The sequence below is a fragment of the Pongo abelii genome, chromosome 15 (assembly GCF_028885655.2).
Source record: "Pongo abelii isolate AG06213 chromosome 15, NHGRI_mPonAbe1-v2.0_pri, whole genome shotgun sequence".
Lineage (NCBI taxonomy): Eukaryota > Metazoa > Chordata > Mammalia > Primates > Hominidae > Pongo > Pongo abelii.
In genome coordinates, this window is record NC_072000.2 from 30073851 (window position 1) to 30099653 (window position 25803).

The 25803-nt window shown below is 33.1% G+C and overlaps 1 protein-coding gene across 6 annotated transcripts in view; it reads right to left on the reverse strand.

Annotated features, from left to right (window-relative positions):
• The window catches only part of NOVA1 (NOVA alternative splicing regulator 1), a 148519-nt gene that overhangs the window by 85045 nt on the left and 37671 nt on the right, over positions 1 to 25803 (reverse strand). The window contains exon 2 of one of the 6 annotated variants that reach the window (XM_054529955.2): positions 16291 to 16392. The exons of the other annotated variants lie outside the window; for them this stretch is intronic. The gene's annotated coding sequence lies outside the window, so the exon portion shown is untranslated. The remainder of the gene's footprint in view (positions 1 to 16290; positions 16393 to 25803) is intronic. 6 annotated transcript variants of the gene reach the window in all.

Consider the following 25803-nt stretch of genomic DNA (forward strand, 5'->3'; position numbering starts at 1 on the left):
TATAAGACATGTTTTACGAGACTTTTGTACCTTTTGAGGGCAGAGGGTATTTCAGTTTCATATCCATATCTTATGAATGCCTGGAATACATCTGGTGAGAAACTACTTCAAACAAATTTCAAATATTATGTCTAAACTCTTTTATTATAAAATTCTTTATTTCATTTTTCCAAATGAAGATGTACTAAAAACATCATAAATATGATTTTTAGATCACCACGCTATATGGTTCAGAAATCTTATTAGAATGTCTATTTTTTCTCTCCTAGCTATTAGATATATTGTCTATAATAGATAACTTTGGTTTCTAACTAAAAATGTGATCCTGACATTGATATTCCTATTGACATTTTCATGTTAATGATACAGTCTATGTAGAATATAATAAGTCTTTCAAATGAAATCAGAGCTATCACGTCTGAAATAAAGACAAGGAAAACATTTTGTTCTAATACAACTGACAGGAAGTTAGAAGTCGTCTTGACTTCTCCCTCATCTACTGTAACCAATCAGTAAACTAATCTTTGGTCTATTTCTTTAGCATTTGTTTATATATAGTCTTTCCTTCATTTCTATCTCTATTTGTAGCCCTCGTTTAGGAGCCACTTATGCATTTTGTGGTAATGCAATGGGTAAGTGGTTCCAGCATTAACCACTCCCACTTCCTTCAGTAAAGCCCTCCCTATTGCCATCAGACTAATCTTTTAAAAATGTGAAGATACTGATGATAAACCCAGAATGAACATTATTAACAGTCTGTCAATGTTTATAGGAAAAGGTACAAATTCAGGAAGAATCCATAATACAGCTTCTAATCTGTACACATTACTCTTTCCTGACCAATATCTAAACTCAAGCTGTAATGATCTACTTGTAAATGTCTCAGTTGTTCATGTATTCAACCATTTTTATGACTTTGTACATGCTGCCTGTATTCATGAGGAAATCGTTATCAGAAGTTCTGTTTAGATGTTAATTTCTTCTTTTCTATATCTTATGTCTCTACCCTAAGAAAATTAACTTCTCTCACTACTTGTTTCCTGAGATTAAGAATCCTAGGAAATTCTTATCTTTGCATGCACAGCACCTAGCACAATGCTTAATACATAGCAGGTGTGCAACAAATAGTCCTGTAAAATCTTGATAGAGTGGAAAACTCTCTGAGAACAATGTAAATTATCAAAATTCACTCAAAAATAACCAAGAAATGAAAAAGGCCTATCAAATAAATATATTCAAATAAGCTCTGTGCTCAGACTGCTGTATGTGATATTTCAAACTAAATGCAAAGAGAATTTTCATGCTACAAAAAGTATTCAATACTGAATATAAACTAGTCTATAGAGGAAAAATAGAATGTCTTTAAATTCACTTTACTAATAACTAGCATAACTCTGATAATCAAAATGGAAAAGAAAGTCACACACAAACTCAGCCATACACAAATGTATGAAGACATTAAAAATCATAACTAAATATAAGCAACTTAAATCCATCTGTATATTGAAAACTGATATACTATAGTTAAATACAGCTTAATACAGAAATGCAAGTGTGGGCTAATATTTGGTAGTACATAAACACAACAAAACATATGTCCAAGATGTATGTTAAACATGTTTGTCCAAGATGACTGTTAAACAGCAAGAAACAAATCACTTCTCTATGATTAGGAAAAAATACCTGTCTGAAAACAACAGAAAATATGATAAAGGAAAACATTTTTGGCATTTGCATTAAAATTGAAAGAAGCAATAAAATATGAAATAGAAACAGGTATAAAATTACTACTGTAAAAAGAAAAAACATGATCACATAGAAATTTTATAACTGGGTAGAAAATGAACTGAAAGCAACAATACTTAACATAATGTTCAATAAAATAAATGGAAATAAAATAGTATAAAATTAATAATTATTCTATATGGGCAGGCTGAATAAAGGTCACTCACATAATACACACACCCTAATCCCTAGAACCTGGGAATGTCACTTTATATGGCAAAGGAGACCTGCAGATGTGCCTAAATTAAGGATCTTCGGATGGTAAGATTATCATGGATTATCTGAGTGAGCCCTAAATATAATCACAAGAGGGAGACAAGAAGGTTAAAAAGGGAAGTAGAAAATGTGATGACAAAAGCAAAAGGATGGAGTGATTCTTAAAAGGGGCTGAAAGTCAAGAAAAGGTGGAAATGACAAGGAAAGGGATTCTTCCCTAGTGCCTCCAAAGGAAGCAGCCCTGTTGAGGCTTGATTTTAACCCAGTAAGGCTGATTTTGAACTTTTGGCCATCAGAACTGAAACAGAATAAATTTGCATTATTTTAGGACACCAAATTCATGTTAATTGTTATAGTGATCACAGGAAACTAATACACTACTGAAGCATAATAATCAGCTAAATATGTAAATTAAGAAATACTAAAAGAGCAACCAGGAATAATATTACATGAAATAAACAACTAGTAACTGCCTTAAGTGACATATTTAGATATCTATATAGAAAAAAGCTTTACTGAGACAGAAAATAATTAAAAAAAAACTCCATTCTTATAAGAAATCCTGGATATTGCAAGAATATCTTGTGCAAACAGCTAATACTTTTAATGTGACTTCACTAAAATAAAAACAGAAATGGTTTATTTAGGAAGGATAAAGTGGCAAAATAATTTTAAGTTTGTAGAGAAAAAGAAATGTAGCAATAGACCAGAATAGTTTTTAAAATAAAGGACAATAGGGCCAGGGAATTATTATTCTAGTAGATACTTTACAATAAAGGGAGACTGAAAAACAACAGTAAGTCAAATAAGGATTAATGTAACAGTGGACCAGAATAAATAGCTCTTTCTAAAAAAACCCTGGCATATGTAAAAATTAAGCAAAAAATTTAGCATGATTATAGTATATATGATTATTCAAAAATTACTATCAGCAGAAACAGATGACTGGATAAAGAAAATGTGGTACATAGGCTGGGCGCGGTGGCTCTCGCCTGTAATCCCAGCACTTTGGGAGGGCGAGATGGGCGGATCACGAGGCCAGGAGATCAAAACCATCCTGGTTAACACGGTGAAAACCCGTCTCTACTAAAAATACAAAAAACAAAAGCAACAACAACAAAAAATTAGCCGGGCGTGGTGGTGGGCGCCTGTAGTCCCAGCTACTCAGGTGGCTGAGGCAGGAGAATGGTGTGAACCTGGGAGGCGGAGCTTGCAGTGAGCCGAGATCACTCCACTGCACTCCAGCCTGGGCAACAAAGTGAGGCTCCGTCTCAAAAAAAAAAAAAAAAATGTGGTACATATACATAATGGAGTATTTAGCCATAAAAAGAATGAGGTCCAGTCATTTTGCAGTAACATGGCTGGAACTAGAGATGATTATGTTAAGTGAAATAAGACAGGCATAGAAAGACAAAGACTGCATGCTCTCACTTATTTGTGGGATCTAAAAATCAAATTTATTGAACTATGGACAGAAAAAGTAGAGGATGGTTACCAGAGGCTGGGAAGGGTGGTGGGCGGTTGGGGAGAAGGCGGGGATATTAAATGGGTACAAAAAAATATAGAAAGAATGAATAAGACCTACTATTTGATAGTATAATAGGGCTATTATAGTCAATAATATCTTAACTGTATATTTTTAAATAACTTTAAAAATGTAATTGTATTATTTGTAACTCAAAGGATAAATGCTTGAGGGGAAGGATACCCCTTTACTAATGATGCGACTTTTTTCAGATTGCATGCCTGTATCAAAACATTTCATGTGCCCCATAAATATATACACCTAATATGTAGCCATAAAAATGTTAAAAAATTAAAAAAATTTAAAAAGATATAGCTGGCATAACTAGATTACTATTTGGAAAAAATAAAGCGAGAACTTCTACTCTCAAAACCCCCCAAATCTTAAATTCTATATAAATTAGAGGCATATAATACAAAAAATAAGATCAAACCATAAGTGAGCATATTCATAACCTCCAAATAAGAAAAGTTATTTTAAGCAAAACCATAAAACGGAAAAAAGGGGGTGAAAGATAAATAGACTTTACTATGTAAAAATTTTTAATTTTATATGTGATAAATATCCTAATGGTTTTTCGAGAAAGTTTTAGAGGGAGAGGGCTTTCATGGAGAGGAATGGGCCAAGTTTTTAAAAGCACACAATATCAGGAATTACAACATTTCATAAACACACACATACATACACTACTACTAGGAGAGTAAACTGATTTAATTTTTCTGGAGCATAATTTGGCAATGAATACTCAATGTCTTAAAATACTGTGTATACTATACTCTTAATGACTCAGGAAATCCACTACTTTATGTTTAAGAATTTATCATAATGGAGGTATTATAAATGAACACAATAACTTAAATACAATAATATGCCCTGTGTTATATGTATATTAGCAAAAAAGACTGAAACAAATATATAATAAGGGATTGATAAACATATCAAATGCCTAAGATGAAATAGTGTAGAAATTTTTAAAATCATGCTTGTGAAAAATGAAGGGTATATTATTTAAATATGCACATGGTAAAATATTAAGTGAAGAAAAAAATTATATATAATTTCTATTTTATAAAATATGTAATCAAACTAGAAATAAACTTATGAGCTATTTTTTATCTTCAAATACTTTCCCTAATTCACAAAAATAAATGATAACTCTATATTCAAAAACATTTCAATTAGAATATTGGTAAATGGAAGATCTCAAATGGAAAGTTTTTTTAAATTTCAAAAGCTTCATTGTTTTGATTCTATTAAAGTGCAAAATTCTACATATAAAAAGCCATAAGCAAAAATGAGAGACAATTGGCAAAAAGGGAAAGAACACAAGTATAAGAACCAAATGGTAATGCCCTTATATCATCCACTTCACAATATGTATTTATTACCCACCATATGCCCAACAATAGCCCCATACAGTACAGCAGTAAACAAATCAGATTAGATGCCTGTCCCCATGGTTCTTTCATTCTTACTGGAAAGAACAGGCAATAAGTAAGTAATAAATAAGTTCAGACAGTGATAAGTGCTGTGAAGACCTTAAAAGACTATGAGGGGAGAACAAAGAAAACAAAAGAGACAGTAATGTGACAGAATGTGAAAGATATAAGAAGGGATATTATATTAGGAAACTGGGAATAGCTCCTCTATGGACATGGCATTTGAACCGGAACATGAATGATGAACCTTCTCTCAGAGTCATGAGTGAAGATGCAGAGGAAGAGGGATTCAGAAATGGAGAACAAGTGCAAAAGCTATTAGGCAATACAAAAGTTGCCTGGTTGAGAAGTGTCCAGATTGTCTAGAGCATAAAGGGCAGGGGGAAACTGACGTAAGAGAATCAGAAAGACTCAGAGCCAAATCAAGTTGGAACTTTTAGATTATCTCAGGAAATTAATAAGGCCTTTCAAATCAATAAGGAAAATACCCAATATCCCCCAAATAATCAAGACTAGAAATAATCCACAACTGAAAAATATAGTTGGTTAATACACACATTAAAATTTGAATCTAAGTAGTAATCAAAGACAAACAAAGTAAAATAGCAAGATACAATTTTCTACCTTTCAAACTGACAAGCCATCAAAAATCATTGTTACATTCAATGGCAGAGAGGTGAGAAAATGACATAATGTCATTTATTTTAGCAAAACTAAAGAAAAAACTAATAATCAAAAATAGATGTGCAATTTAAAAAATTATACTACATTTTTACCATGGAAAAGTTTATGTCGATTAAATTCTATTTCCAAAGAATATTTAATGTTTAATTATGTTTGATACTTTTAATTACCCCATTTCTAATCCATTTACAAATTCTAATAGTGCTCCTCCAAAACATCTTTCCTCTCACCATTTCTACTACTACAAGACTTACACCAAGACACCATAATTTCTAGCTGGGACCACGGCAATAACCCCTTAATAATGCTCTTGCCCCTCACTCCTTTCCCTTGTTCATCTTCTGGACAGCAGGTAAACTAATTTCCTCAGTGTTAATCAGTTCATAACACTCAACTATCGAATGTCTTCAAATTGTAATTATGGTAAAATTTTAACTCCTTACTATGACTTACTGATCTGGCCCGTACATTATCTTAAAGACCCCAATTCCTGCCACATTCTCTTTCTCAAGGATAGCCAACCCACACAGCATTTCTTTCTGTTCTCTGAGCATGCTAAGCTCATTCTGATCCAAGGACGTTTTTCTTTACTATTCCTGATGACTAGAATGTGACTTTCATCGTCCTCACCCTTTAGAGTTCAACTCAAATCATCCTTCTCACTATCCTAGCTAAAATATACCCCCAAGATATTTTATACCATGCCCTTATTTCTTACATTGTATTTATGCCTCTCTAAAATTCCCTATTTATTAATGTTACACATCTCCCTCTTCTTTTACAAGAATACAAACTCCACGAACATAGAGACTTTCTGTATCCACAGCATGCAGGACAGTGCCAGGCAAACAGTATTACTAAATAAACACTGAATGAAGAAATGAATGAATGAATGATGAATAAGAATAACAGGTTATACAAATAACAATGTAAATTACATTAGGTTCACTAAATGCCACAAAAATTGTGATAGTTATAAATATGAAAGCAAACACACACCAACGTTTATATAAATACAGACAAATCTGGAAAACGAAACATACAGGCTTCAGACTTTGTTTCTAAATAAGACAAAATAAAATTAAACTGACTTGAAAAGTTCTTTTCCAAGAAAATAACTGAGACATCAGATAATAAAAAGTGGATTTATAAAATTAAGAACTCTTATGTATATATATGCATATATGTATTTATAGATAGATGATAGATGTAGATAAAGATATATACACACACATACTAAAAGAAAAAGAGGAGAGAAATGGGGAGAAAACAGGATTATATTAATCAAAGCATTCAAAGTTATAGACTGAAATAATATTTTTAAGAGACTGCATTTAAAATGTTATCTTATTTTTATATAACACTGACAACTCAAATAATTTAAACATTTTAAAAGCAAGGATAAGCATATATTCAAATCCAGTCTGATATGAATGACAGTACTTTTGTAATAAAATTTTTCAGAAACTAGTGATTATCTTCAAAGACTATAATAATAAGAGGCAAAAAAAAAAAATAAAAAACAAGCTATCTCTAAAGTTCTAGCACAAGAAGCAAAAATAGCCTACTGCAGAGTTACTCTTCTTAGGAGGCCATTGTGTCCTCTTACTAGCATAAATCAGATCCACCCTCAGACTAGTAGTTGGGTTTAAGTCTTTTGTAACATTTCAAAGGAAGCTTGTTTCCCATTTGTATTTTATCTCTGAAGGAACCACAAAAAGACTAATGTAAAAAAAGAGACCTAAACAATTAAATCAGGGGTCCCCAACCAGCCGTCCCCCTTCCCCCACACCCCTTCCCTGACCTATTAGGAGCCTGACCACACAAAGGAGGTGAGCCACAGGTGAGCAAGCATTAAGCATTACCGCCTGAGCTCTGCCTCCTGTCAGATCAGCTGGGGCATTAGATTCTCACAGGAGTGCAAACCCTATTATGAACTGCCCATGCAGGGATCTAGGCTGCGTGCTTCCCATGAGAATCTAATGCCTGATGATCTGAGGTGGAGCAGTTTCATCCTGAAACTATCCCCCTCAGGGAAAAATCGTCTTCCACAAAACCAGTCCCTGGTGCCAAAAAAGTCGGGGGCTGCTGAATTAGATGACTTTTGCCACAATTATTTCCTCAAAATGGCATGTAACCATATTTTTAAAAATGGAAACAAAAAGACAACTCAGTTCATCTAAATTATAGTAAAAGCCTACAAACCAGCATGTACTAGCATACTGTAAGTAAAATTTGTTTTCAAATTTGTTTTCACATTAGTAGCAAACCAAGTGTTCTTAATAATTATTCAGAATTCATTTAAGGTACTTTCCTGGTGGTGTTAACACTAATAAGAGTATCATCAAGTTGGAATAATGTGTGATTAATTTTAAACTGTGGCACTGATCTGACTTTCAGCAATCCATTCAATATTTTTAAGACTTAAATACCAGGAATCAACTACTTCACAATTAGTTGCGTGAACTCAGAAATGATTTATGAGAATATCCTCCATGGAAAGCACAAAGGTGAACAATACGTGTTTTCCACTCTTAAGGAAATACAATGTACAGAACGGTAAAACTAGTGCACAAACTTATTTTTAAAAACTTATCACTTCTTGTGGTAAGTAATGAGCCAGAGTTTTATTAACAGAGATAGAATAAAGCATACTGATTCAATACAAATCTTAAAGGCAAAATAATTAGGATCCAGAAAAAAAAACTGGATGATATTTAAGTAAAAGGAGAGGAGACACTCCAAGTATATGGTGAAGACATAAGCAAAGAATGATTGGGGTTGGAAGGTAGAATGAGAATAGGGAACTTCTGATTTGGGTTTATTTTCAGGCATGCTGAATCTGTCATACTTTAAAGCACAGTGGGAAAATGTGAAGTTGGAGTTGCAAAGAGAAGCATAAAAACCAAGTATCAATTGATGGCTGTTTTCTTATTTGCACTTTCCCTGTAACATGAGTAAGGTATTTTGTATAGGAACACAATCCAGGATTAGTTATGAAATAAAGAACAAGGTATATGAAAAAATTTACAGTTAATCACTTACTTTTTAACAGTGCTAGTCATTAGGTAAGGTAAACATATCTATTAAAAACTTCATATTTCCAACACCATGAAAATAAGGAAGAAAAAAGATCACTGGGCTATTATATGGCAAGTTGATTTATCATCTTTCAGCCTTTAACAATGTGATTTGAAGGGAAAATATGTTTTCTCTTTTCTTAGTATACCATCTGTACTCATCTTGAACTTTCCAGGAAAAAGAAAAGTTTTAAATAGAGGTAATTTTTCAATTTTCTCTACTTAAAATGCTTTTTGGATTTCTTGGTTATCTAATTTTTACTTATTTGCCCGACTATATGTATTAAATAATTCTACTTTTGACTAAATTTCAGTAATAAAAACTGCATTATTATAAAAAGACTGCATTATTATTCTCTTGAGGAATGGCAGAAATTCTGTGCTGCATTTCAAATTGAGACAACTTATTTAGGGTAATCACTCAAAGTAACAGGATAATGTCTGAATGAAACAGAACTTTATTCCCAATAAATATAACAATTTAATTTTCTATTATAGGAATATTATTCTTTTACAACCAACCCTTTTTATGACCAATAACTTGTCTTTCATCATTTCTGACCATATCTAAAGATGGAATCTGAAACCCTGAAGAATTTAAAAAGGAAACAGAAAATTTTGTAATGGCAAAAAAAAAAAAAAAAAGTAGTAATGAGGTGACAGATCATTACAGCTATTTAATTAAATTAATTATTTATTTTTACTTGCAACTTGAAGCTACTTGGAATATCTAACTATCTTTATTTATCATAGTTAGCTACAGAGACTGAAATTTAAAGAGAAAGAAAAATAAAGAAGTCAAAGGAAAATGGGAGAAAATCAATTTAGCCCAAACCAGAACTAAAACCTAAAATAAATTTGCCTAAGAATAAATAAATACCACTGAGTTAAAAAATAATAATCACATATTTCAAAATAACTGGAAGAGTGGAATTGGAATGCTCCTAACACAAATAAATGATAAGTGCTTGAGGTGATGGATATCCCAATTGTCCTGATTTGATCATTACGCACTGTATGAATGCATCAAAATTTCACATATTCCCCATACATATGTACAACTATTAGGTATCCATAAAAATTAAAAATTCAAAAAGCAAAAAATATGATAAAAGGCATAAAAACTAATTGTTGATCCCTCAAACTTTTTTTGGAAAAGGAGAAAAATAAATAAGGAGATAGAAGTCTTAATTACTTAACAATTTTATAAACTTCAATCTGAGTGTTCAGAAGAGATTCATTAATTAAGCAAATAATGTCCTAAACACATAACAGGAGCTAGGCAATAAGAAGTTCATCAATAAATAAGTCAGTGGCTGTCTCAAAATCTGTCTCATAATCTGGTCAGAGAGACAGACATATCTATAAGTAATATAATAACACATGAAACAAAGTATTAATGAGAACACACTAGAGAGAAATATTTATTCTAACTGCCAAGACCAATAAGACTTTACCTAACTTGGACATTGAAGACTGGGTAGGATACCGCAAGAAAAAAAGGTAGAAAAGACATCCCAAAATGACAGAACAGCATAAGAAAAGGCACGGAATTACAGAAATGGATGGACATTCATAGAAAAGCAAGCTTCCCATTATGGCCTCAATGCCACAATGGTAGTGTAATAGGATATTAAAATGAGAATTTTCTTGTTGTCTCAGTTTCACCCAATGATCCAAAGCTGAGAACAAGTTCAATGTACTAGAAATGAGGTGACAGATCATCTAGGCAACAGTTGGTAAGATTGTGGCCAAAAATTGCTCAGGCTATCTTTAGCTCACCATTCAAATAAAAACTATAAACATATACTGAGGGAAGTGAGCTTATAGATTGATTGAGAAGGAAGTAGCACCCTGATGCACTCAGAATTTAGTCTATGATCTAGAATATAGGGCACTCAAGGAGTGGTAACTAATTAAAGACTCATGCCCTCAGTCTGGGCTACTATTTTAGAATTGGCCAGTACTTTGGTAGGTTGGTGGAGTAAAGAAATATATTTTCCCATGGGACAGATAACCTCTAGGAAAGCACTAATCCATTTTTAAAGGAACTTACCTAAAGGACTACAAAAAACAAACAAACAAACAAAAAAAAACAAGGTAACTCCAAAACAAAGAGGACAGAGATAAACCAGGAAGTCAGAAACTAAGCAGGGTAGTCAAAACCAGACAAATAAAGTGTCAACCGCATCAAGGAACTATAGTTGGGTTATCTCCAAATACTAGAAGTCTTTGATGAATCCAGACTTCTGGATGAATTAAGACTTCCAACATACCTTTACTACCAATTAGTTCTTCCCTACTTCTAATCCCCGAACTTCAGAAAACCTAGGTGATGCACAGTGAGGAGGGTGAAAACATAAGGTTAAAAAAAAAAAATTAATGCAACAGCCTACTAGCTGACCAACCTATTTCCTTCCTTACTCAGGTTTTTAAACCCTCTTTGTGCAAGGTTGATGTAGAAAAGACATTTTACATTGAAGGAGAATTTAAAACTTTAATTTATTAAACATTTTCTTCATTACTTGAAAATTTAGTCTATTTTAAAATGCCAGAATGAGAAAAGAAGGAATGAAAGAATGAGAGAGAGAAAGAAAAAAATTGAGAAGAAAAAAAGCAAGCAGCAGCAGAAAAGCAAGAATAGAGATGGAAATAACGGCAGTTAAACAGCATTTTATCAAGGAGCAGAAAACATAATATTCAGAATGGAATTGCACGTAAAGCGACTAGAGAGAATAAAGTAACTCTCTGCTTGCACCCTGAGTGAGTCTATCTCTCCTAATAAACCCGTTAGAGTGATAAATGGTGGGCAAAGAAGACCAATTATATGGCCATCATTTTGTTATGATTATTGTGGGACCTGAAATACATTTTATAAATATAGAATCCAAATTGCTTTACTTAAGGAGTAGTACTCATATTATATATGTTGTGAATTTGTTTGGGGAACACATCTATTTATAAAATGTTCAAATATTTCCGAGTTACAGAAACTCTTAAGTAGTGGAGGAAAATGGCAAATAAGACAGGCTCCACCCTCTCTGACTTTACATCTAGCAGAGGAAACAGACAAGTCCAAAGGCAGTTACGTCACATGCAATAATTGCTGAAAAGAATAAACACAGCCCATAGGATCATACAGAAGGATCATCCAAGAAAATATATAAGTGAGGAAGAAGGGACAGAAGACATCTTAGTGAAGAAGAAATAGAAAGCAAAGCCTGAGAGATGAGGTTGAGTTATACAGAGGATAGTACTAGCCTAGGGATAAAGGGGAAAGTGAGTAGTTTAAAAGAACGGTGCATTCCGATAAAGGCCAAAAGAAAGCATGATATATCCTGGGAACTATAAAGACTACAGTATCAATAAATCAATATGTGCAGATTGCAAGGAAAGAAATGGGGCTGAAGACATAAGGGTGAGCCAGAACACACACCGTAACACAGAATTTGGATTTTATCCTGAGGACAATGGGAGCCACTGAAGGTTTGGTAACACTCATTTTCATACACTGCACATCTATCATATGCTAAGCACTCTTTCACATGTTTTATTTTTTTTCCTCACAACAACCCTGTGAGGTAGGTGAAATGATTCCCAATTAACAGATTTAAAAAACAACCTTAAAGTTGTTAAGCAATTTACACTTGATTAATAGCTACAAAGTGGCAGTAAGGATTCGAGACCACACTTCAGAAAATACATTAGAAGTATTATATACACATATATACACACACACATTTACCCACAAGACATATAGAAATTTCAGAATTACAGAAAAATTTTAAAGTAATAAATGCTTAATTCAGTTAAGATTAATTAAAGATAATGAGGTTTCTGGCATCAGTAGTCTTTTATGCAAACTTATACATTTAAAATTTTCAACGAATTCAATTTATATTGAAAAATAACTGCAAAATTTATTAAAAAAAGGAGAAATCATTTGATATATAAAATAAGAAAAGCAAAGATATGAGTATTATATCTCCATTAATCTATTGGAAACCATTTAAAAAAACATTTTTCATTTTTAATTCTAAAACATTTAAATTCAAATTCCATATACTAGTCAATGAATATAAATTATATATTGGATAATAAGAAATGATGTATAAAATACTAAAGCTTGATTATCAAATGAAGTAACTCAAATATTGACCACTTAGGATAAAAAGACTTGTCCACCTAATCCAACATCGAAAAATCATCTCCCTATTGCTTACAGTAAAACATTTGAAGGTGTTTCGTCTAACAAATAAAATTTGTTCAGATAAATCTGATAAGAAAAATAACTTTTAAAAAATTATCTATTTGAGAGGGATATAAAAATTGTACCTAATTTAAGAGAGTATTTTGTAAAACTGAGAACATCTGAGAATTTAAAATTATGGACTAAAATTCTACTTTAAAATGTATGTTCTTTAAAATTAGTTTAAATTGAATAAATTCTGCAATGAAAAATATATTGCCATATAGTTTCCTATTTTCTCACCAATTTCACTATTTCTTCAGCTGGTTCTAGTATCTCTTCTTAAAGCCTCTAATGGAAAGCTAGATGTTGCCAGGACATTATCACAAGAGGTCTAAGTATGTATCATTCATACATAAGTACTTAAAAATTCATATAACTTGGCTGGGTGCAGTGGCTCACACCTGTAATCCCAGCACTTTGGGAGGCCAAGATGGGAGGATCATGAGGTCAGGAGATCGAGATCATCCTGGCTAACACAGTGAAACCCCATCTCTACTAAAAACACAAAAAATTAGCCGGGTGTGGTGGCACGTGCCTGTAGTCTCAGCTACTCAGGAGGCTGAGGCAGGAGAATCATTTGAACCCGGGAGGCAGAGGCTGCAGTGAGCCGAGATCGTGCCATTGCACTCCAGCCTGGGGGACAGAGCGAGACTCCATCTCAAAAAAATAAATAAATAAAATAAAATAAAAATTCATATAATTTATGCATTTGCTTCATTTTTCCTATTACAAATAGAAAATTGTAATGAGAAACGATGAAAAACAAGTATTTCCTTAAAGTTTAATTATTCATAACCTATAATTTATTTCTGAATTCCAAAATTATTAAGTGAGTGCTAATTAAGTAATAATCCTGCCCACAATTCTGGCCTTTCACAGTATGAAGAAGGCCCTTTGAAAATCACCAATAGAGATAAGAGGTATCTGTTTTATGAAATGGTGGTAATCTCTAAATAAACTAAACAAATGTTCCAAATAAATAATTTAACTGAAACACCAACAGTTTATTTTTGATTACACAAGCAGTATATTTTCACTAAATTCAATAATATAGAAGTATATTCAATAAAAAGTTCCCATCTGATTCTTTTTCAAATCCCATACACTATGGGTATAATAAAATACAAGATTCATACGGCTAAATATTGAATCAAGTAAGTTGCCAAACTTCTATTATCCACATAAAGTCTAAAATATAAAAAATAACTTGTATAATTTAAAAATAGATACCAGGACACACAAAACAGGTATAGTTTGTGCCTTTTCAACCAAAATTTAGTATATAAAACATATAATCTATTCTGTCAAATAATGATGACTTCAGTAAGTAAAATGAATGGGATTAAGTAATACTTACAATTACACCGTAGAAAGTGCCAAAGAATCAATTATAGCAATTCAAATATTTCATATATTGATGAAAATACTCTCTTGGCTAGAGATACATAGGTACATTATGTGTAAACTGTAAATTTTTAAGTATTGACATTTACTTCTTTAGTGCTTTGACTATTAAATGAAATACTAAATCTATGCAAGTAAAGGGGGTAAGCCTCATTACAATATGAGTTTTTGGTAACCTTTAAGTAAATTTCCACTCAGTGTAAGTAAAGCCTTTTATTCTTACTAACTTTATGCTTCCATGATGAATAAGATATTAAGAACTGTGCTGCACTGTCCAAAGATTATATTTCAAAACAGTGGAGTTATCTACACTACAAAATTAGATAGATAATTGAAAATCTTTGTAGGAAATCCGACCCCCTCTATTGATTCTAAAACATTATCACTCAGCATTTAATTAACACAAATAATATTCTAATTAGAACAAAGTCACTTAAGCCCAAATATCTTGGTAAGGTACAATTCTAAATACATACACTACTAACCCTGAATTAAATGGAAAACACTTAAAATGTCCCTAGAAAATCATTTCTTCTACCTACCTCATTTTACAAGTAAACAAACTGTGGTGTTATTTTTTATCTGCTTTGACTAAGAATATATAAACATAGATATGTGCACATTATAATTTAACTTATGACACATAATTTAAAGTTACCTAAACCAAATGACACTATATTTAATATGATTAAGACTCTATGAAGTTTGAGATTCTAATTTCTTCACATAGAACAGTCTATAAATGTAGCAGAAAAGAGATAAAATGTCATACTATTGACTAAAAAAAAAACCCTAAAATAACAAAATATAACATTCCTTATCATGTTGTGTAACAACAGACACAGCTGTTTCTAATGGTATTTTCTCTATTTCATAAGGCATAAACATGACAAACTATTACTAAAGATAGCACTCTTATAAAAGTGCTTTTATAAAAGAAAATGTCATTAAATAATTAAATGGGAGAGACTAAAACTACAGTAAACAGAAGTTCAAATATTTACTGTTCCTTCTCTTCCCCACTTTTTTCCCAAAATGTTAAAGAAAAAATAAATTGGGCAGAGCACAGTGGCTCACGCCTACAATCCCAGCACTTCAGGAGACCAAGGCGGGAGGATCACTTGAGGCCAGGAGTTCGAGATCAGGTTAGTCTCAAACGGTGAGACCCTATCTCTACAGAAACTAAAAAGAAAAAAGAAAAAACTAGCCAGGTGTGGTAGCACATGCCTGTAGTGCCAGCTTCCAGCTACTTTGATAGCTGGGAGGCTATCTTTGATACTTGGGGGGCTGAGGCAGGAAGATTGCTTAAGCCCAAGAGGTTGAGGCTGCAGTGAGCCATGATCACATCACCATCCTCCAGACTGGGTGACAGAGAGACACCTCATCTCAGAAAAATTAAAAATAAAAATAAAAAAGAAGTCAAAATTGGTGTTTCTAATCCTAATAATCAAAACTAGTTCATCATCAACTGGCTTTGCTACAAAACTCCAAAAGAAAGTATTAAAACCAAGACATAAAACACTGGAAGCAAGACTAATTAAGACGTTCCTGTTGAATTACAAGTTTTTTTTTTTTTGCTATTTGAAGAACATGGCTCTGAAATCTTATACTATTGATTTGGTTCCTTAAAAATATTTAAAAACAATATGATTAAGTTCCATTCAAAGTGAAGAATATTGATAAAAGTATTTTAGTTTCATTTGCTTTTAGAATAAAAAGGAGTGCATCCATCTATTTGTTATTTAATTTCGTACCAATCAGATGACCTTAAAATAAAATCTAGAGCCAGGGAGAGCAGCACTAAGTTTAACTGACCTCAATACATTTTTAGATGATGCTTCCCAGTTATTTGTTATTTTCTCTTATTGGGTTTTCCAGTCTAGGGCAGGTACACAAGAAACTTACAGTCTATGTAGTACTCCTAGTCAGTTTCACTCTGCAGATGGCACAGTGGAGAAATACCTTCTGTACAGCACCATGTACAATTTCTTCTGCAGCTGTCAGCACCTAGGGGAAAGTGCGCTGTTAAACAGTTGCTGCGTTCCACCTCAGAAGTGGCTGCAATTCGGTGGTGGGTGAAGTGACTCCTGTACATACATACAGGGATGAAAAGTACTATAGAAAATGAAAATATATAAGAACAAAGTGGCTGTCTGAAAATTTTGCCACAGCAAAACAGAATACATCACTCAGTCACAAGAGACCTACACAGATGGGCTGCCATTCATTTAAAAATTGAATGCTAAGAATGGTTGCAGGAAACGCAGAAATATACTTATTCAATTCACAAAATAACAATAAACCAAATGTTAAAACGTATATGTTAAAAAATAAAAGCCAAATACTTATATTGATTTATAACATTATTTCTACAGAAATTTACCTAAAACCGGGCAAACATATACGAAAAGATTCTTTATTCTGCTCAGCTAATTATTTTTTGGTTCAGATGAGAATTCAAGGGAGAAAAAAACAAAATAGGTAAGATATCAAAATTGAAGCACAAGTACCATAAAACATCTAAAAGGGATTTTTAAAAAGCTATTCTGAAATTCCGAATTACTTTATATTTAAAAAAGAATTTTATGAAATTAGTCCTCAACTACTGATGTTTTATAAAAAGACAACTTTTCTTCTCCAAAATCAAATTAAGATAGACCCTAAACACAGTCTTCATCCTTAGCCCATATAAAGAATGAATCAACCAAGTTTGAGATCACTTTAGCTCATTAGTACAGAAAATTATTACCACATTCTGCTTTTACTACAACAACCTGTCCACATAATTTATCTTTGATGGAATCAGAAAGTCAAATTCAATAATTATTCTCTGAGAAATATCACTGAATCAAAAGGCTGTAAGGTACTATCTCATCTCCTAGCTCTAGGCACAGCTAGTATGTATATACTACTCTGAAGAGGTAATTTTACATTATTCAAAATATTCACACCTAGGTTTCTTTCTGAAACAGACTGAGGGTGCTTTGTGACAAAGTCCAACAAACCTGACCATTAGCATACCATAAGTCAAACTTTTCTGAATCTCACTTCCTAATTAAATAGAATTTATTTGCTTTGGCATATACTCAGTGGAGTTAGAGATAGCTGACAATTTCCTTTCAGCTTTCTTAAATTCTTTCTATAATAAAGCATAGTGTAAATATATGTTATTTTCCTTAAGAGACAAGATGTGGCTCTTTATTTTAAAAGACATAGACCAGAGATTCCCAATCTAGAGTCCACATATGAAATTTAAGAAATCTAGGAATTCTAGGAAACTGCATACTAAAATAAAAATATATGAGTCCATACACACATTTTCAGGGGAAATGGGCCATAAGATTTTGTTAGGTTTTAAAGGGCTCTGTAACCTCTCATGTAGTTTAAGAAACTTTGATAAATTATACTCAAGAAACCCAACTGAACAAGCAGAAGTAATCCTTCTAAATTAAATGTGTAAATGAGCAGCTGTTTCTTCTCATGTAAAATGAATAATAGTAACTTGAAGGGATAGTCCAACTACAAAATGAATTAATGCATACCAGACACATGATATAATACCTGGCCTATTATTACCAGCAATAGTAATAATTGTTCAAAAGAGCTACCTCAAATAACTTTGGGATTCCACCTTTGTTTACTGCTACATAATTTAATATTATTATTTTTTATTTAGCCATGTCTTCTACAATATATCAATATCACAAACTATGCATTTCTGCATTATTTTCAAAATAAAAATGTTAAGTATAAGTTTTAGAATCCTGCCACATACCTCTGAAGTCTGCATTTCTCAAAAAGCCACACTGGTCCCTTCTCACACACTGTACTTACTTGGAATAGAGTCAGATATAGTAAACATTTTGCTTTGATTTTTATATAAATAATGTCATTTCATTTATCAGTCTTTTATTTATGTAACAGTATACAAACAAAAAATCTAAATTTGAAGAATCTAGCAAGGGATCACATTTTTTTAAAAAGTAATGCACATAATACTTTTGTTTGTATGAATCATTTTCTCTACTCCTTTTAGGTATTTTTCTGTAGATATAAAGATATAATAAACAGTCATACATACATATCCTCCAAAAAGAAAAAGATTATTCTCACCTTTAAAATAATTCACAGTATTACAAAACAGTATTACAAAACAGTGTATGCTCCTCAAGATTGTGGTGACTTAAATACTCATTTATAAAATGACAAGTAAATTCTTAACAAATCCTAAAGATGCTCAGTGAGGAAAGACTTGCTAACACATATAAAATAATAGCACACAACAACTATACGGGTGGTTCCTAACTACTTCAAATGTAAAGAGTGTTTTCTACTCTTCTCATAGTAGAAGTTACATTGATGTATTCTCACAGTAGTAGGTTTTATGTAAAAAGGCACAGAAGTAAAGAGCAGCATAGTCCGGCACTCAGAATACTGCAATGAAAAGGATGCGGTGGAATAGAGTTCATGGAAGAACCATGGAGAGAAGGAGCATAGGCACAGGACCAATTATGTTAAGGGATTTTCGAATGTTTTACCCCAATAGTGGCACTTAAGTAAGTATTTTATAAAAAAATAACTCTAACAGCATAGAAAATGAATTAGAGGTATGGATGTGAACTGGGGTGATGATAATGGGAATATGCAGTTAGAAATAATAAGAGTGATAAAAATTAAAATTATACTATGTAGAACACTGGAAGAGTAAATAATGTATGATAAGTCAAATATATTTTCTAAAGATTGAATCTAATAGCTAGAATTCATTAATTCATTTATTCACTCAACAACAAAAAATCCATTGTTTCCTATGGGTCAGGAACTATTTTAGGCACTGGGTAAAGTGCTGAGCAAAGAAGTCAATGTCCTGCCCTCTTGAGAATCATGTTAATATAAGTGATATAACAAACTATTAAATATACAATTTAATGCATGAAAATTAGCATATAAACCAAAAATAAAGCAAGTGATGGGAAGAGAAAAATATACTATTTTAAGTGTATTCAGAGAACACTAAGGAAGTAGCATTATTTAAATGAAGAATGAAATGAAGTGAGTCTACTCTCTGGGGTTTTAGAATACCACATACAGATGGCAGATGGTAGAATGATAGCAAAGCTCTGAGATAGGAACATGCGATCAAAAACTTAACCTGCAGTCAGATCATCTGGGGCCTTCTAAGCCATAATAAGGACTTTGGGTTTGTTTTTTGTTTTTACTGTTTAGAAAGCCACTACAGTATTTTGACTGAGGGAATGATATAACCTGTTTAAAAGGGTTACAACAGCAGCTGTAGTGGAATGAACTTCACTGCAGCTAGAAGAATAAAACTACTAGGCAAGACTGGTAAAATGAACATAATGAGATATCAGGTAGCACTTTTCCCATCACCCAGGGGCTGGCAGTTAGAACCCAAGGCTAAGAACAAAGACATCTATCAAGTATTTTATATTTGGAAGACAGACTTAAACAAATGAGAGCCACTCCACCTCCATGACTTAAACATCTTTACCTTCCTTAGTTCTTCCTTATCCAGAAGTGCCTTCTCCTGTCCCCATCATGAGGCAATCATCAGAGTTTGCTTCACTGACTTAATGTAGCTGAATAGTGCTGTTGCTGAGAGTCCAAATCAAGCGTGAGTTCATCTACAAGATTAGTAAGAAGGGAAGACTGGTATCTCACCTCTCAGTTGGACCTCTGCTTGTGTGTTAGACTTGCTTATTATCCCATGCCCACTTCCCTTCTCTGTGCCTATTTGAAGAGAGGGAGAAAAGACATGGAGTTGGAAGACAAGGTACAGATAATTGGACTCCCTCTCTGCAAAAGCAAAGAGTGTAGTGAATGTGAAAGTAGCTGGTCTTGAGCCTCCAGCTGATGGGGACTCAAGCAGCCAGAGGCTGTGAATATACTGGAGAGGTAGAAACTGAGAAAGAGTAGAAAAAGACAATTCAGAAATGGTTGGTATGACACTCCAAAAACAACCCCCACGCTCCCCACCAAAGTTTTGTACATGTGCCTCATCAGAGAGCTAGCACTCCTCTCCCGTCCTCATAGAAGGAGAACTAGGCCGGGCCAGGTGGCTCAAACCTGTAATCCCAGCACTTTGCAGGGCTGAGGTGGGCGGATCACTTGAGGCCCCGGTTCAATATCAGCCTGGCCTACATGGTGAAACCCCATCTCTACTACAAATACAAAAAAACTGGCTGGGCATGGTGGCATGTACCTATAATCCCAGCTGCTCAGGAGGCTGAGGCAGGTGAATTACTTCAACCTGGGAGGGAGAGGCTGCACTGAGCCAAGACTGTACCACTGCATTCCAGTCTGGGTGAAAAAAAAAAAAAAGAAAAGGAAGAAAAAGAAAGAAGGAAGGAAGGAAGGGAGGGATGGAGGGAGGACTAGTCAGTGTGAAGCAGTGGAGCACAAACAGAAAAAAAGGGAACAACAAAAGGTACTACTTACATAAGAAAGCCTTTTCCCTTTCTACCTTTCCCCTTACTTCATCAGCACACAGGAGGAGAAATAGGTATATGAGAAAAAAAACAAAAAACAAAACAGATCATTCTCCACTCACTGGATTGAGCAAAGAGAATGACTAGACTTCAACCTCTTCCAACACTCTATAATCTCCTAGAAAAGTCCAAGTCATATTGACTGAAAGAAGAGAAATTGAGTTATAAGTTGGCTATGAGGTTAAATTCAAGTTAAACTGACTTTACTACATTAAAGTCAGATTAAACTGAAGTGCTCAGAAATCTATGACATCATCTTGAGATGAGTAAAAGAAACAAAAAAGAGTGATTTGACTAATCGTAAACAAAAAAGGTCACACTGGAGAAAAATAAAACCACTCCATGTTCCCATTCCCACTTAATTCTCCATCCCAATTCATACTGTATTATAAAATGGTTAGTACCAATGAGGTAGTGATTTTGACTATTCATTTCTCTAAAACATTCTATGAATACTAGGCTGAATACCTAAATTATCACATTCTTATTTATTACTCTTAGGAACAACCAGCAATTACCTAACTATGGCTATTTTGTAGAGAATTTCTTAGCGTTTTCCTTGCGTATAAAAGCTACAGAAATATTTGTCTATTTGTAAACAGTAATATTAAGCAATTAAATAACATGAATATATTTCGTGCATTTGTAGAAAACACTAGGTTTTACAGAAGCTAAAACATAATATCTCCTAAATAAGACATCAAACTTAGAAGCTTATAGATCAAAAAGGCTCTACAGAAGGAAAGACTAAAAAAGAAAGAAAAAAGAGTTTAGATGGATTCTTGTTTTAGAGGAACACTTTCAGTATTCATGTTGCAGTAACCTAAAATACAATTTTAGAGAATATTTTGCTCTGACTTATAGTTTAATAACAGAATCTTCCCCTAAATGGAATCATGCTCTCTCCAGGCATTTAATAGTTAAATTAATATTTAATGGGCATTCTCTTAAAAATCAGGCAATTCCTTTTAAATAAATTAAGGTATCAGCATTTTACATGATTAAATTATGCATGGCCTTGTCTCTTTTTAAATGCCACACTTTTGAGAATACAGAATCCTATTACATTGATGTTTATAACTGTTCATGTAATGTTCTCATTCATTTAACAATCACTCATCATCCTAAATTATGACATGTATATTCAACACATATTTTATCAGTCATTCCTTCTCAGAGGTACAACACACTGAAGAGAAAGTGTGAGTCAAAAATTACAAAACTAAGTTCTAAATTTATACATTTTTTCTACTCTACTTTCTCACAGGATGTAGAAAGAAATATCAGTTACAAGTAAATTTAAAAGTGTAAGAAAAATCATGGAAACTCAGTTCATCCAAACTAACACATTAATCCACTGTTAGTTAATAATATCAACCTACATAACTTGAAAACAATCAAGTTGTGATGAAATACCTCTAAGCTTTTCTAGCATAAGTAATATTTAATTCAACAACAGTTATCACTTATGTCAACCAGGAATAAATAATCTGCTACCGTAATTTGTTATCACACAATTATTGGGCTAGTTCTAAGACTTATGTTAACATTTCTTATAATTGTGCAAAAAGTGGTTGTTCTAATACCAAAAAAATAGAAAAAGTTCGATATAAAACTAACAAAATATGTTCATGATCTATGTGAGAACAATATTCCAATGAAAGAAATCAAAGACGATCTAAGTAAATGACCTATTTCATGTACTCAGAGAGGAAGACTCACTGTTGTTAACATGTCAGATTTTCCCTACTTGATCTATAGATGCAATGCAATACCCATCAAAAGTCCAGTGAGTTATTTTGCAGATATCAATTAACTGGTTCTAAAGATTTATACAAAAAAAGCAAAAGGCCCATAATATTAAAGGAAAAGAACAAAGCTAGAAGACTGACACTATCCAACTCAAAACTTTACAAAATGATAGTAATCAAGACAATGTGGTACTGGTAAAATAACAGACAACTTGATCAATGGAACAGAAATAAAGAAAGCCCAGAAACAAGCCCACATCAACATAGTCAACTGATTTTTCACTAAAGAGAGGAGGTAATTCAATAGCGCAATGATAGTTTGTTTCAGCAAATAGTGCTGGAACAACTGGACATCCACATGCCAAAAAAAAAAAAAACTAATCTAAATACAAATCATAAACCTTTCACAAAAATTAACTCAAAATACACCAAAGATAAAACTATACAACTCCTAGAAGGTAACATAGGATAAAATCAGGGTGACCTTGTGCTTGACAATAATGTTTTAGATATACCAAAAGCAGATCCATGTAAGAACAAAATTGATCAGCTGGACTTCATTAAAATTAAAACTTCTGCCCTGTGGAAAACACTATTAAGAAAATGAAAAGGTAAGCGACAGATAGGGAAAAACACATACCTCATAAAGTACTAGTATCTAAAATATTAAAAAAGCACTCACAATTCAACAATTAGAAAATACGGACAAAAGGTCTGAAAAGACACCTCATTAAACAGATAAAATGATGTCAAAAAAGCATACGAAAAGATGCTCAATATCTTATGTATATTAGGACTGTTATAACAAAGTACTACAAACTGCGTGGCTTAAGTACTGGAGGTTATAAGGAGGAATAAGGTGTTGTCAGGGGTGATTTCTTTTGAGGATGTATCTTTCCAGGCCTCTCTCCTTGGCTTGTAGATGGCAGTCCATGTTCCCATGGCATTCTCTCTGCATGCACATCTCTGTACACATTTCTCCTCTTATAAGGATACCAGTCATAATGGATTCAAACTTACCGCAATAACCTTCCCTTAACTTGATTACATCTCCAAATAAGGTCACATTCTGAGGTACTGGGGTTTAAGACTTTAACACATCAATTTTGTGGGGACATAGTGTCTCCTTAGGGAAGTGAAAATTAAAACAACAATAAGATACCATTAAACACCTATTAGAATGGCTAAAATCCAAAACGCTGACATCACCACACGCTGGTGAGGTTGCGGAACAATAGAAGGAAATTGCTGGTGGGAATGCAAAACAGTAGAGCCATTTTGATTTTTGTGACAGTCTCTCCTTGTTGCCCAGGCTTGAGTGCAGCCTGCTCACTGCAGCTTCGACATCCGCCCGGTCACAAGCGATCCTCCCACCTCAGCCTCCCAAGCAGCAGGGACTACAGGCACATGCTACCATGACAGGCTAATTTTTTTTGTGTGTGTATTTTCTGTGGAGACGGGGTTTCGCCATGATGCCCAGGCTAGTCCTGGTCTCCTGAGTTCAAGCTATCTGCCAACCTCTGCCTCCCAAAATGCTGGGATTACAGGCATGAGCCACCATGCTCAGCCCACTACAGCCATTTTGGAAGACAGTTTAACTGTTTCTTACAAAACTAAGCATACTTTTAACATACAATACAGCAATCATGCTCCTTGGTATTTACAAAAAATGAATTAAAAACATATGCCTACAGGAAAACTTGCACACAAAAGTTTACAGCAGCTTTATTAATGACTGTTCAAGCATGGAAGCAAAGATGTCCTACAATAAAGGTGGATGGATAAAAAAACAGTGATACATCCATACCATGGAATATTATTTCGCAACTAAAAGACATGAGCTAACATGCCATAAAAAGACAAAGAGGAACCTTAAACGCATCTTGTTAAATGAGAAAAAAAAAAAGGTCAATCTAAAAAGGCTGCCTACTGTATGATTCCAATTAAATGATGATCTGCAAAAGGCAAAACTATAGAGACAGTAAATGTCAGTGGTTACCAAGGGTGCCTTGGAGGGAAAAAAGGGGGAATGCATAGGTAGAAAACACGGAGGTTTTCTATTTACAAATCTTATATATATATGAAAACATATAAACATGTACAACATAATGAATGAATCCCAAGATACATTATAGACTTCAGTTAATAAGAATATCTCCATTTTGGCTCATCAATTGTAACAACTGTACCACACTAATTGTCCAAACTTGGAAATAAAGATGTCCTTCAACACAGGTGGATGGCTAAACAAAGTGGTTAATAATAAGTTGTTAATAGTAAGAAAAACTGTGTTAGGAGCAGAGGGAGTTGGGGCAAAAAGAAATACATGGCAACACTTTGGACTTTCTGCTAAATTTTTTCTGTCAACTTAAAACTGCTCTAAAAAATAGTCCATTAATTAAAGAAAAGTAGCTCTTCTACTAAGAGGGTCAGGAAGCAAAGGATTTAGGATAATTACATGGAAATAGAAGTAAACTAAAAAATTTAAGTGCAAAAATACTGTTTTTTCAGTAATAGTCAATAATCCATGACATACTCTATGACAAACTATGACATAAAACTCAATAAAAGTATAATTTCTATATAGGAAAGTTATTTTTAATAATGGTTTAGACAGGTCATTTTGCGACATTTAACAAAATGCTATTTTCATTTCAGAAAGCCAGATAATGCCTTGGACATAACAATATTGATATGTAAGGTTATATTTTTAAAAATATTCAAACCGTACTTATATCATTCTAAAATTCTCTAGCCTACATAATTATATTAGGATGGAATAAGGTAATATTGTTTGAGCAAAGTAAAACAGAACACTTTTGATTAGAAGAACACAAGGATAACTTCCCCTCCTTGCCTACATATCATGCACCTCGCTTGGATGCAAAAGAAAACTTACAGGGAGAAGATAATTTTATATTAACTTTGAGATAAATTTTCAACAAGAAGTAGTTTTCTACCCTTTAAAGTTAAAAAAAAAGTTGTGATTATTTCTCCGAAGCATACTCCTGGTACAATCATCCATACTCCTGGTACAATCACTACTGTATATAATGTTCCTATTTAATTTTCTTTGTCACTTCTATGGCTATAATGCATCTTTCCTAAAAAAAGAAATAGTAATCAAGTTTAGAAAAATATAAAATATACTGGTAGCC